Below are 13,101 nucleotides of genomic sequence, written 5' to 3' on the forward strand. Positions count from 1 at the left end.
AATAATAATAATTCCCCACTGCTTTGCCAGATTCGTTGTGTGTGTGTGTGTGTGTGTGTGTGTGTGTGTGTGTGTGTGTGTGTGTGTGTGTGTGTGTGTGTGTGTGTGTGTGTGTGTGTGTGTGTGTGTGTGTGTGTGTGTGTGTGTGTGTGTGAGAGACTTCATGCCAGCATGGGTCTGCATATTTTCTGTATGTGCCACTCTTCATTTGTTTTTTTTCAGATGTTAATTATTCCGACAAGAGCCCTCTTTACGCTGCAGGTGTCCTACAGTCAGCTCCGTTTCTATGGAACATGATGCAGTCTAGAGGAAAAATACATATAATCATGCAAACATTAATCAAACCCATGAGCGGCTGAGGGATAACAAATGTCGTCCTCTGTTCAGACAACTGGAGTGGAAGAAACTATTCTGAAATGTTTTGAATATTATAACATCTTTATATTTGCACAGTATTTATAACTTCAAGAGCACCTTTTAACATCTGTCCTAATGATGCGCACACCACGTCCAACTTACTGGTCAACAAAGTGTGGCTGCCTCCAGCAGTTAGTTCAGTATAACAGTCTGTTGCTAGTAGCAACCAATACTCAAAGCAGACAGAGAGTTGTCAAACATATTGTCAGGCTTCTCTTATCTACCCTCTGAATGCCCTTTTTGGACCAGTATTTGTACTTTATTACTACCATTTGCTGGTTTTTAATTGGTGATATCTCCCTGCAACCCAACTGCCTTTTCATACATTGATTTCCCATGTGCCACTTTGTTTATTTGTCTTATGCCATCTGATCTAGGTTTTCATCCTCAAAGTCATTTTTGTTGAACGTGAAGTGTTTAATCATCTGAGTGACAACATATTTATTTATTTATTCTCCCTGTAAAATCTGCTCTTGTATAACATCATCCTCTAGCAACTTCAGCATAACAAATGTACCTTATTATTATTATTTAGGGCAAGGATATGCAACATTTGGCAAAAAGCTTTGCTCTTTTTGTCTTCACCTGTGGCTTCTGTGTTCCGCTAGCTCTCTGTGTGTTTGTGCCTATAGGGGCAGCACAGTCCTTGTACATTTTGACAGTTTGTCAAAAAAGTCAAATGGCCTCTGTGTTCAAATTAAAGTGAGCAGATGATGGTAATATGAATGAAAATGAATATCACAAAGCTTATTCACTATCATCCTCTTCTCTTGGGGCATGAAATTAAGCTTGGTTCTGGGAGGATGGAGGTCAGCAAATAGAAATTGCATTGCCTCTCAGAAAGTAACTCTAATTGTATTTCTAGGGTATCAAACATCAGTGCCTCTTCACTGCCTCTGACCATTACTGCAGACAACAGTTGCTTGATGAAACTGACTAAAGCAAGAGTGACAGAAAATATTATATTGTGGGCTATATTGCAAGCAAAGGTGTCTAGAATTAGTCGACTAATTTTAGCATTCAACAAATTCAAAATGACCTCTATCTCTAACAAGCACTGCACTTACGCCTGCTGACCCTGCCTGTGCACTCACTGCCAGACATACAGCCTGTTCTGCTGATTTTGTTTAGTATTTTTCTCCCCATCCAAGTAAGAAACAACATTCATCTTGCAAGAAAGGTCAGTCGCACCTTCCCTCTCAGATTTGCTCAATATTAGTGAGTCTAGCATTTGGGGCACAACAACATGGTTGGCATCCTAGACTACCAGACAACACCTATCGGATCTTTGCACTGGGAAAAGTCAAACTCAATTCCACAAAACATCCTGCTTCACAAGGATTGACTTTGATTCTCAAGGCTATATTTTCTACACCCTATGAGAAACAGCCCACTCACAGATTTCCTTTTCCATAGATACAGTATATCATCATGATCATAAGATAAATAAAACCATGGTACATAACAGGTACAGGTATGAGTCAGACGTGCTTGCTTGTCATGTTCGTGGAGGATTAGTTTGGCAGGCAGCATCTTCCAGAGATCACTGTCAGTGTCTGAGACCCCATTTGCACTTGTCCTTTCAAGTGTCTTGAAGCCAGACCAGATCCATGTGTGATTTTAGGCACTTCCATTTACACTTATATTTGCCTCGGTTAGACAGATAGCAAATTAATTGAAATACATTCTTCCCACAAATCTGTAGCAAATCCGGGGTAGGCCAACTTTATTTTAGAGGATGAGTAGTTAAGCTATAACTGCTAGCTGACCTAAGCCAAATTTTATCTGACACACACATAGAAAAGTTATTTCGTTCTGTCTGACTCGTTTTGGTTCATGCAACGACAGGGGACTACGCTTATTTTGAGTTGACATAGTTACATTTGGACGGACATGCATTTACACCTTTTCAACATCTGGGCTAGAATGCGTCTCAAAGGTGGTTCGAGTAAGCACATTTTTCTTTAATCCTTTTTTCTATTTACGTTCGCTATTTAATCTGCCTCAAACACATTAGGTGTAAATGGAGTATAACACCAGGAAGTAACAGTGTGTAAAACAGGGAGAAAGAAAAGCAAATAATCCTCCAGCGCAGTGAGCCGTCCTCAGTTACCCCGACATTCCCCCAGAGCAAATGGCGTGTTCATGCTATGAGACGTTTCATATTGTCATTTGAGACTATTAGCCTAAACAGGAAACGCAGTTTAAAGCTGCACCTGCAGGGCTGTTATGTGACTGACGCACTGACTTGTATATCGCTTCTGTCTGAGGTTGCCTCTCGCTCCGGGTGTCTTAACCTTTCATGCTGTGTAGAATCCCAGCAGAGCGTCTAGCTCCGGGCTTACACCTGCGCTTCAGCTGAGAATAAGGAAAAAAGCAGCAGCAGCAGGGGCCCATAGTCCAGCCGCGCACATACCACACACACACACACACACACACACACACACACACACACACACACACGCACACACACAGGGTCCACCTTTAACACACAGACAAATTAACTCATACCTTCTTCTAAATAAAACAACTCACATAGACAGCAGGCAACATACAGGCAGTAACAACCTTAACTCCAAAGAGCTGGGAGGGGGCTTCCCTGCCACCATCACCATTTTACAATCTCTTTCTGCACTCTGGCAACGGTGTTACCATGGCAGCCTTGGAAACAGAGAAGTTTCCCCCCGCACCGTCCCGATGGAATTCTATCTTCCAACGCCATTCTTTCTGTCTTTTTCCCTCTGTCCTCGTTTCTGCTTTTTATTCTCTCATCCAATGAGAGTCTTCATCCTACCACAGTATGGTTCTCCCGGTTATGCACGAAGCAGCAGGAGGGGATGGGAAGAGAGCGACTGAGCCTCAACTTTTGCAACCAAAATATCTGGACATCATTACGGACATGTCACTCACAGCAAATGAGATCCCAATTTATGAGCTTTGTTTTTCTAGCAGCCATCACTAATTGCTTTTGCTTTCTACAGTGCAATTTCAGATATATTTGTTATCTTGGTTTTTCGGTGTTTAATTGCTCGTTTGAATTCTGATGCGTTACACCAAGAAGAACACTTTGCTGTTTCTCTCAGTTTTACATTTGCATGTTTATCTTTTCATACATTTGCATTTACGTACTCCTCTCAATTTACCTGTTCTTGTTGCACCTCTAATGGTGATACGATTGGAATAGACACAACAGCAGTAGATGGTGGCTCCATGTTTCTTGTTAAGGGTGCACTCACATAGCTGTCCTGATTCTAAGAGCCCTTATCTCCAACTCTTCACGGCCTGGCCCTGCCTAATGATGGTGCTCGGGCAGACACGCAACCACCCTTTTTTACACCAAGAGTATAACATGTTGCTTCTCTTAAAAGCTGCAGTTGTTTTAAACCTCCTTGGTATATATTACATACTGCTAATAATCTAAACGCACATCCTTTCACCTATTTACTCAACAGCTCAATGTGAACCCTCTTCAGCAAATGGGGCTTTTCTCTCAAGTAGAACTGGACTAGATCATACAGTTTTAAGTTGTTTGTTTTGTTAAAGAACTCTTAGATCTCGGGTGCCTTTCAACAATGCTTATAAATATGTAAAAGGAAAATATATAAATATAGAATGCCAGCCCTGTTGTTATAGGTATAACATTTTAAGGAATATTCCCCAGCTTTTCAACCTTTATGATTGAATGAAAATAGTATATAAATGAGGAAGCAAAATACCAGTTTATGATATATATGTTAGGTTTCTGACACACTTCCTGTTCTGTCTGATTGTCTGTTTTATCTGTATCTATGAACAACACTGAATAATGTTGCTGGCTAGTGGTAGATGCAGGTAGCCAGATTGAAGATTACCCACAGGCTGTCTGTGACAGCGCCCTGCTGTGCCAAACACCTCCAGAGAGGCAACATTTATGGTTCCTCTGTTAGAAGCTCGCTGATGAAAGAGAGTACCCTATACTCAGCTAGCTACTAACAGTTGCTCGGCCTAAGATTGAATCATGTTATTGTTTGAATACTCAGTTGAATGTATAGGTTCTTGACATATTTGAAGGACAAAGTGCTCACTGTTCAACAAACACAAATCATGCCTTTTATCGGGAGTGTGCTTTTACATTCTGCTCCCACTTCCTTTCACACACACTGAAAATAAATAATTGTATAAAATGCTGTTTAGTTATTCTCCTGTGGTTGGTATTCTGCACCCGTTCCAACATTAGAGTTGTCTCCAAGAGTGAGAGGAAGCCAAGAACCAGTTGCAGATGTTGTGGGAGAAATGCAGGATTTCTTGTTAGCGTTATGTAATGTATTATCAAGTGCAAAAATAATCTGTTTCTTTGTCTGCATTTCTTTGTGATGAGAGTTCAAGAGTAAGACACTCAGAGGGCACACTGACAGTCTTACAATTTACATGTTGTATTATGTAAACACAACAGTCTCTAGCAAAAGCTTCTATTCTCCTGCAGTCACAATGTTTAACTTGGTGCCTGGTTCTCCAAGGAATCCAGTAACTCCTCTTGCTCTGCCAAAACAAGATTCATTCCTCGTAGACAGGGTGAATCCTGAGACTTACCAGATGTTGTCTACTACACACACTTGCACATTTACACACACCTTCATGCACATATCCCTGCCTCAGATTGATTAGAAAGACAAGTGTTTAGTGCACTGCCGAGCGGAAGGAAGGGTTTTTAAACAGCTGAGCTATCACTGTCACAATGGCCATTCTTAGAAGTCTCCAGAACAATGCTGCTGCTCTGGCTTCATTTTTGTCTCTGTGATACCACGGTATAAAGCGCTTTTTTTTTGGTGTGTGTGTGTGTGTGATTACTGATGCCCACGCATTGGCCTTGTGCTAGCTGTCATGTTTTATCTATGAAGTATGCTGGGGTGAAAGGCAGTTTCACCTCTAATACTGCACCTGAATGCAAGCTAGTGCATGTTAATCATGAAGTATATAATTATACATGTCTGCAAGGGTTTGAGGCGCTTTCAGAAGCGCTCAGTCGCTCAACCTCAGAAGACTGAATTCACCCCGATGTCTAGGGAAACAATAGACTACAGGACAAGTACACAGGCCTTACACTTCTTGCAGAATGTATTTTAGAGCTCTATATATAGTCAATCGCACATGTTGTAAAGTCTTAACGTACACGCTCATGAAGATGAAGAGCAGTAAATCTTCAGAACAGACTCCGGGCTTGGACGGCTGCCAACTATGATAATTTTCCTTTTTATCTTAAATCCACATTAGCTGGGGGAAAGAGTGTATAAATGTCAAATAATGGGATTCATCGAGAAATGAAATGTCAACTTGAGATTATTAGGATATGCTGTTTTATTATGTATATGGATTGGTTGGCATTAGAAATGCAAAGATATATTGCGAGATGGTTGAACCGAAATGTAAATTTGCTCTTTTTAAACGGCAGACTTTGTTTGACTTCACTCCTTATATCAATATGTTTTCATTTTGTCAAGTTTGAATTTTTACTAATGCCCCTCGGAGTGGCAGAAGCTGGAGGATTCAGTCATTTAACTCTTTGTATTGACTTCTTTGCACACTTGGTAACTCAATTTCATATTTTCTCTTACTGCATCCCAACTGAGGCGTATCATATTCTTTAGGAATAACTGCGGATCATATAGGAAAGGACAACAGTAATCGCTGGTATAATGAAGTGAACGTTCACATTTGTATTGTCTTTACATGTTCCATTATAGGACGCTTCAAGCTTGATAGCAGGACTTTGCGAGCAGGACTACTTTTACATTTAAATGGGCCCAGTTTGCCCCCAGGATCAAACTCTTAAATTGTTGCTTTGCAAAGTTTTTTGCTCTAATCCTTCCTCTGAACACCAAGTTTCTTTTTTATCTAGACCCCATTTTAGTATTTCCCGCCATACTCTTGGCTTCTGCTCGTTCCTTCTCTGACATATGGTAATCTCACTGCCATAGGGGGGGACAAAAGTTAAACACTCCAGTTATAATTAGAAAAACACAACTTAAACAATTAGTAATTACCTCCAGGATGTCAACGATAATACTATAATCCACAAATGTCTCTGATCGTTCAAAATATATAGAAAACAAACTCATTTTTAACAATTTTGTGATATTCTAGTTTCCAGTCAATTTAATACAACCATTTCATTTCCGTGCTTGTTTTCCCTCTACCTGCAGACCGTGAGAACTGCCGAAGGCTTATTCTTTAATGTGCATTGGAACATTTGCTCTGAATATGTGTGTTTGTTTGAGGGATTGAGTGGCAATACTGACAGAAAGTGAGAAATATGTGCTGCAAAATACCCAACCATACACTTGAGGGGTAAATAGATTTCCTTTCAAATGCATGCTGCCCTCCACCTCGGGAGATCAGGTGATCCAAACTAAGAGCACAGCTGAGTCTCTGTACTGACATTCGAGACTGGTTTCCCCTCCTCTATCAGCAAGATGGAGCAGACAGATAATCAGTCTCTCTGATTTTGTTAGGACTGACTGGCAGTGACCTCACTCTCTTTAAGGGGGCCGCTTCAAAACATGACAGGATTCCCGACACTCCTTTTGAGCCACAGTCACTAAACAGTACGCTTGGTTGTGTTTCACAAACTGGTCCTGTTTTTAAGAGCAATCCCATTTTGCACTCATTTTGTATTTCATTTCCTGTCTTTAAAAAGGGGAATAATTAAACATGAGCAGTATTTGTTTTTGTATTCTTAGTATTTTTAATTAGATCTCATTATTTTATCTTTTTGAGAAATACCTTGATTTGGTTAAAAGCTGTGGGGAAAAAAATTGACTTTTCTGTGAAGGTCTATCTTTTAGTTTGAAATGTTTAATAATGAACACAACAGAATCAGCTTGAGATTGGCTAATACGCAGATCCAGTAAAGTCCGAACAAGTGAGATGCTTGTTGACCAATTTAAATGAAACCATGAAGCCGACAGTAAAGTTTGCTGCTGTTTAATGTTGATTATCTAGTGTTAAAATGATCGATTGACAATTGCTTTTCAAACTAAAATTCAAAACATTTGAATTTGAAAATCCTTGTGTTTTTGACAATTGGTTTTACAAAATAAAGCAATTGAAGACTTCACACTGAGCTGTAGAAATTTACAAGCATCCTGGTGTTCTATTTATCAAACAATGACTTAATAATTAATAATTGATTGCAATTAGGAGTTGCCTAAATAAACTTTTTTCCCCAGTGACTTCGAAGTCTATATGCTATGGATCCACAACTTAAAGTGGACATTTTTCAAGAAATAGATGGAGCCGAAGCAACAATATTGTTTTTGTTTATTGTTTCTGAATATTGTCATGTGGGGCAGTGATGCTTACTGCTGTCAACTGCTGTGCAGCTTTATGCCGCGCCGTGCTGAATTGCTTTCTGTTTTGCTGTCGAAGTCTTCAAGAAACAGTGACATTTGATGCAATAAAAAATTTTTATTTTAGAAGCCATATTTCTCTCTTCTTTTTTCAAATGAATACCAGTTCGGTCATTCTTTCCTTGAGATGGATACTCAGTTTGCTGTCCCTCCTCTTCTCTTTGTCCAGCCTCTTCTGGGTTGTTGTAATGTCAAAGAAATATGATATGGATTTGATTGCAAGGGGAACATCCAATTCTAAGGCAACGTTTTTCTCTCAGGCTGCACATGAGATCCGATCCTTATTTGCTGGCAGAGCCAACCCCCAAATGTGTCCATAGCTCTACACTTAAGTGTCAGTATCCTGAAACTTTAACACAAAATATTGATTGTTGGAGCTTGTTGTGGACACTACGCAGGCTGGGTGAAAGTGCTGCTCGAAATGATGCTCAAGCCAGGGCAAACTTACTCTTAAAGCATCTATTCCTCCTGGGAAAGTCCAAGCAAGTGTTCACACATAAAACAACCTGAAGGCTGAACAGGACTGGGTTGATGGTAAAAGTAAAGCCAAGGAATTTGCATGGAAATGCAATAATTAATACAAACTCAACCAATCCTCCTGGTATTATGGAGAGTTTTCAATTTTGCACTCATCCCTGCAATACATATGCCTCGGATTATTTTATTTCTAATAGTTACACAATTTGCCAGCAAAGAACAGCTCTATATATACAGTATTTTTAAAACGGTCTAGAAAATAAATCTGTAGACTAAGTAGACTTAAGTGTATTATTTATTAGTTTTGCCAAGCCTTTCTATCAAGCCTTTTTGCTCATTTGACGTTGTACCATAAATGATAGATTCTGCTCATTCCATTACCATCAACCATATCCAAAAACATGTTTTTTCCTCCTTTTCAGGCGATCACTGTTCTAGTCATACCCATGTGGTTTGACAACTAAGTTGCAGAGAATTGAAAATTAAGTGTGGAATGGTTAATCTATCACAGGGAACATTTTTACTGCTGTTGTTGTTGTCAAAGTCATGTTATCCCAGACACAGTACTTGCAGTGATGAATTTCCAAAATCAAGATATAGTTTCTAGTCAGTGATTTTCATAATTGTCTGAAAGAAGCAGAAACCACATCGTGCCTGCAAGATGTAAAAAACAATCAAAATCCAAAACGCTGTGGGATGTTGTGGTAAAGTTTCTCAACGACCTGGCTCAAATATGCTGCATCACTTTTAGAGTGCTTAAAGACCAGAAGCGTCGGGAACGCAACAGTTCAAGCTAATGTTACTTTCACTGGAGGAAAATATGCACACCGCACCACAATTGAAACAAACAAACACTGCTAATGTTATCATCACGTCGGCTACCTAAACACTCTGCAGTGGAAATGCCTTCGGTGTTTCTTGATTGGTTTGACTGTGTTCGAATCGTAACAGCAAACCATTTCTCTAAATGAATAATTGCTCATAATGGCTCGTAATTGTTTCAAGGAGATTTCTTATGAGACAAATGACTCCAATAATCTTTCACGGTTAGCGATAATGTCATTATGTTTTGAGTTAGATTTGCAGTTAAAGGATGGAGGTGGCGTGCTGTCCACATTAGCTGGTTAATCATCTTAATTCTACTGTGACTGTTCATGCTAGGACTTAGGAATTTAGATTACACACTTATTAAGATATTTCATCCTACATGTTTCCACTGATCAATTTCAATGTGTTGATTGGAAGCTGAACCCCCGTGCAGTAGTTGCATGATTTCAATGGGATGCCGTCACCTCTAATATCCTGTGGCGGCTACATTTCTTTTTGCTTTGCTATGTAGAGACATGCATTAAACCATCCACCCTCTGAGACATTGCTTTCGACCCCGTTAGACTGTAAACACACTTCTGCAAATGTAGACCGTTACATCATTTGTTCCATGCCGAGTTTTTTTTTATTAGCCAGCCGACTCACCCGCAGAGCACTGACATTCACTTGCCAATGGGCTGGTAAGAATATACAATAGAAAAAGACAAACACTTTGTCTTCTGTAAGAAAGGGGAATATGTTATCCCATAAGAGTTGGCTCATCTCCCTTTGGGAGCCTGTTGCCGTAGCAACGGGAGCTGGGTGTCTATGCCAGGTAGGCTGGTCAGTGATAGAAGATCATGGGATTAGAAAGGGGTCAGAAGGAGAGAGCAACCTCGCTGACTCCGTCATCAACCTCAGCATCCTCCACACTGCAACTCACGCCTCCTTGCACATAAATAAAGGCCCGAGGGACCAATCCCACCCCCCTGCCCTCTGCCCTCTGCCCTTCATGCATCCATTGATACCGGGGTCACACGCAAGAGTCAAATAGCTATTATTTACCAGGTGAAATAGTTATTATACTCAATTATTGTAGTACTGTACGCTTTTGTTGCAACTCCAGGACTCGCTAAGACGCCACTTTCATTTATTTCAATTTGAGATGCATTTGTCTGCATGCCTTGAACCACCTGACCTTATCTCATTTCACTGTTCTATCTATTTATTATTCTGTCTAAAGACACATTTCCAGCTTTTTTCCCATTTCCTGCCTTACATAAACACACCATTTCTCCTCCAGCACACTAGGTCTCAAATGTGCGTAGTCCACCATCTGTCCTGTACTTTCTCAGTCTCCTCTTCTAATTCTATTAGGCTGACTATTCAAATTGCCAGTCCAATAAACCACATACTCTCCCAGTCTGCATCCTTCATAGCAGGAACTTTGGCTCATGAATGAAAAAGACCTTGAAATTCAGCTCTCAGGGGGGGTTCCAAAACACTAGGGATGCACAAAGTATATCGGCAAATATTGGGAGATGTAAATGATGAGATATTATCCCTGGTAAGTCATACACCAGAGGTCGGCAACCCGTAGCTCTTTAAGCTCTCTAATCTGGCTCCCTTGAGCTTCGACAAAAATAAGGTGGAAGTAAAATACAATTATTTGTGGGATTGTTTATATTTTTTTGCATGGTTGAAAATGTTTGGTATCTTGATTTTGAGGTGATACCATGACAAAACGGCACTCTGCTTTGCTCCGCTGTGCTGTGTGTGTGTGTGTGTGTGTGTGTGTGTGTGTGTGTGTGTGTGTGTGTGTGTGTGTGTGTGTGTGTGTGTGTGTGTGTGTGCCGGACATGGCACCTTAGACCCGAGAGCGAAGGATTCTACCAGTGGCGGGCCGTGCATTTCACACCTAGGCCTTCAGTGATGTCCTACACAGTCCTACCTGAATTATTCCACCTCTTAATACCATCATTATGACGCCATGGCTCTACAAACTATACATTTAGACAGAAACGCAGTATAACCGGGCGTTGCATCACCTTAACATAGTCAAGTACAACAGAGTTATATTAATATTTCTGAAGCATTTATAATGAATACATCAGCATATTTACAGTTAACTTAATTAATCAGATTATCTGACAAACCGCTCCTTGACACCTGTGTCCGTCACATAACGCAGGACAAGTGCCAGCTGTGCTACATTACCCACATCTGACGTCTCGTCCACCATAACAGCGACAAAGGGTGCTTTTTTAATCTTCATTTTGATCTCTTCTCCCATCACTTCAGCAATAGCATAAATCAGGTCGTTTTGTATTTTGCCTGAAGTCCCAGTAAACATGTTGTTTGTGTACAGGTGGTAATGCAAATCTGTGTTGTTCTCAGCAAGACAAGAAAGAAGCTCCACGTAGTTTCCTCTGTTTCTGGACTCGGCGCTTTCATCGTGTCCCCTAAATGAAAGTTCCTGTTTACCCAAAAACAGGACACAATCAATCAGTCTTTCAATATTTCCCTATTTTTGTTCACCCTTTCGTTGTGGAGCTCCGTTTCCCTGCACACTTGTTCGTTGAGCTGTAGATCCACTCGGGTGTCCCCAAAGCTTTACAAAAGCACCAGTGCTTCCAAGTGCCCAGCTGTGCTTTGGTGTCTCGCTGCTGCCTTGGTTAGACAACTCAAGTTTGCAAATTTAGTGTGGCTCCAAACACCAAATCGATCAGTTGCAAATACCAGGCATTCCCGGCAGTACAATTTGCAGTGCCTCTCGGAGGCTGTGAGCCAGGGGTACCGCTCGTAGTTTCCCTGCTGTGCTAGGCTCGCTAGCGTTGGAGTTGGTCGTTCCCTTTTCAAGATGTGTAGCTTTACTTGAAAAGTTCGTTTTGAAAATGGCGTTGTAATTATATCTTCGACCAAATTGATCTCTTGTCCTCCTTCAGCCATTGTGGGTTGAAAAAAATAGCTTGTAGAAATCTACACAAATTAGCTCGCTCAAGTTCTAATTCTGTTTGCTAGCTTTGCCCATAGACTGTATGGCTCTGCCTACTGCCTAGCTCTGCCTCTCAATAGTGCGTATCCAATCAGAAGATGTGCACGTGCTAACGTTAGCATACGCCTGCTAGCTGGCCCGTTGTCGCCACCTCGAAATCTGATTGGTTAACGCCACAGTTTTGTTTGCGTTCACTTTAAGCTTACAGCCGCCCGCACTGTTGATTCTGAAGGCCTAAGGGCAGATTTCTTTGACCCTAGCAACACATTATGGCTGAAATATGATTGGATAAAAGCTCTAACATAAAGGCCAGCCCTCCAAATCTCATTCTGAGGCTGGAAGCAGCGCAGCCAAGACGAACGCTATAAAATGAAGAGAATAGACTATGGGGAATAATTCCATACGTATTTGTGGAAAAAATATATCAACATTTAATTTATATTCTGATGATGTTTAGGCCAGCAGAGAAGGCCTTGCTGGCCCTGACGGCCCACCACTGGATTCTACTGATCGTGTACTCTTAACACGAATATGGGTGACACACCCGACTGATCAAAACCACAGTTTTTAGACTTTTTATTTCTATTTCTAGAATATAAATGTGTAATAGATGTACTTCACTAAAAAAATGAATAAGACTAGGAACTGTTTTTTGGTGTTACATTTGGTTAGATCAGAGCTATGGATAATTATACCACCCATCTTTGCTCACTAGGGTCTCACTACTCTTTCTTTACCTCTGGTTCTATTTAAAATGTTAAATGTGAATCTGGTATAATTATATATTATAATAATAATTAATGGTATCTGTTATCTTCTTTGGTTATCAATATAGGCTGAAAGACATCCATATGGTGCATCCCAGAAAACACAGAGAGGCTGGTGTTGCTGTTTCATCATGAGGAACAATGCTATCTGTGCTAAAGAGGGACTGTATCATCCTCTCACGGAGTCAATGTACGACTGATCTTACTGGCACAAAGACCCCTTATCGTCCATACAAGGGGAACAGTTTTCACT

The 13,101-nt window shown here is 40.6% G+C and overlaps 1 protein-coding gene across 2 annotated transcripts in view; it reads right to left on the reverse strand.

Annotated features, from left to right (window-relative positions):
• LOC134859030 (cGMP-dependent protein kinase 1) overlaps positions 1 to 13,101 on the reverse strand; it is a 74,695-nt gene that overhangs the window by 37,351 nt on the left and 24,243 nt on the right. The gene's annotated exons all lie outside the window — the stretch shown is intronic.

The sequence above is a fragment of the Eleginops maclovinus genome, chromosome 22, assembly GCF_036324505.1.
Source record: "Eleginops maclovinus isolate JMC-PN-2008 ecotype Puerto Natales chromosome 22, JC_Emac_rtc_rv5, whole genome shotgun sequence".
Taxonomy (NCBI): Eukaryota; Metazoa; Chordata; class Actinopteri; order Perciformes; family Eleginopidae; genus Eleginops; species Eleginops maclovinus.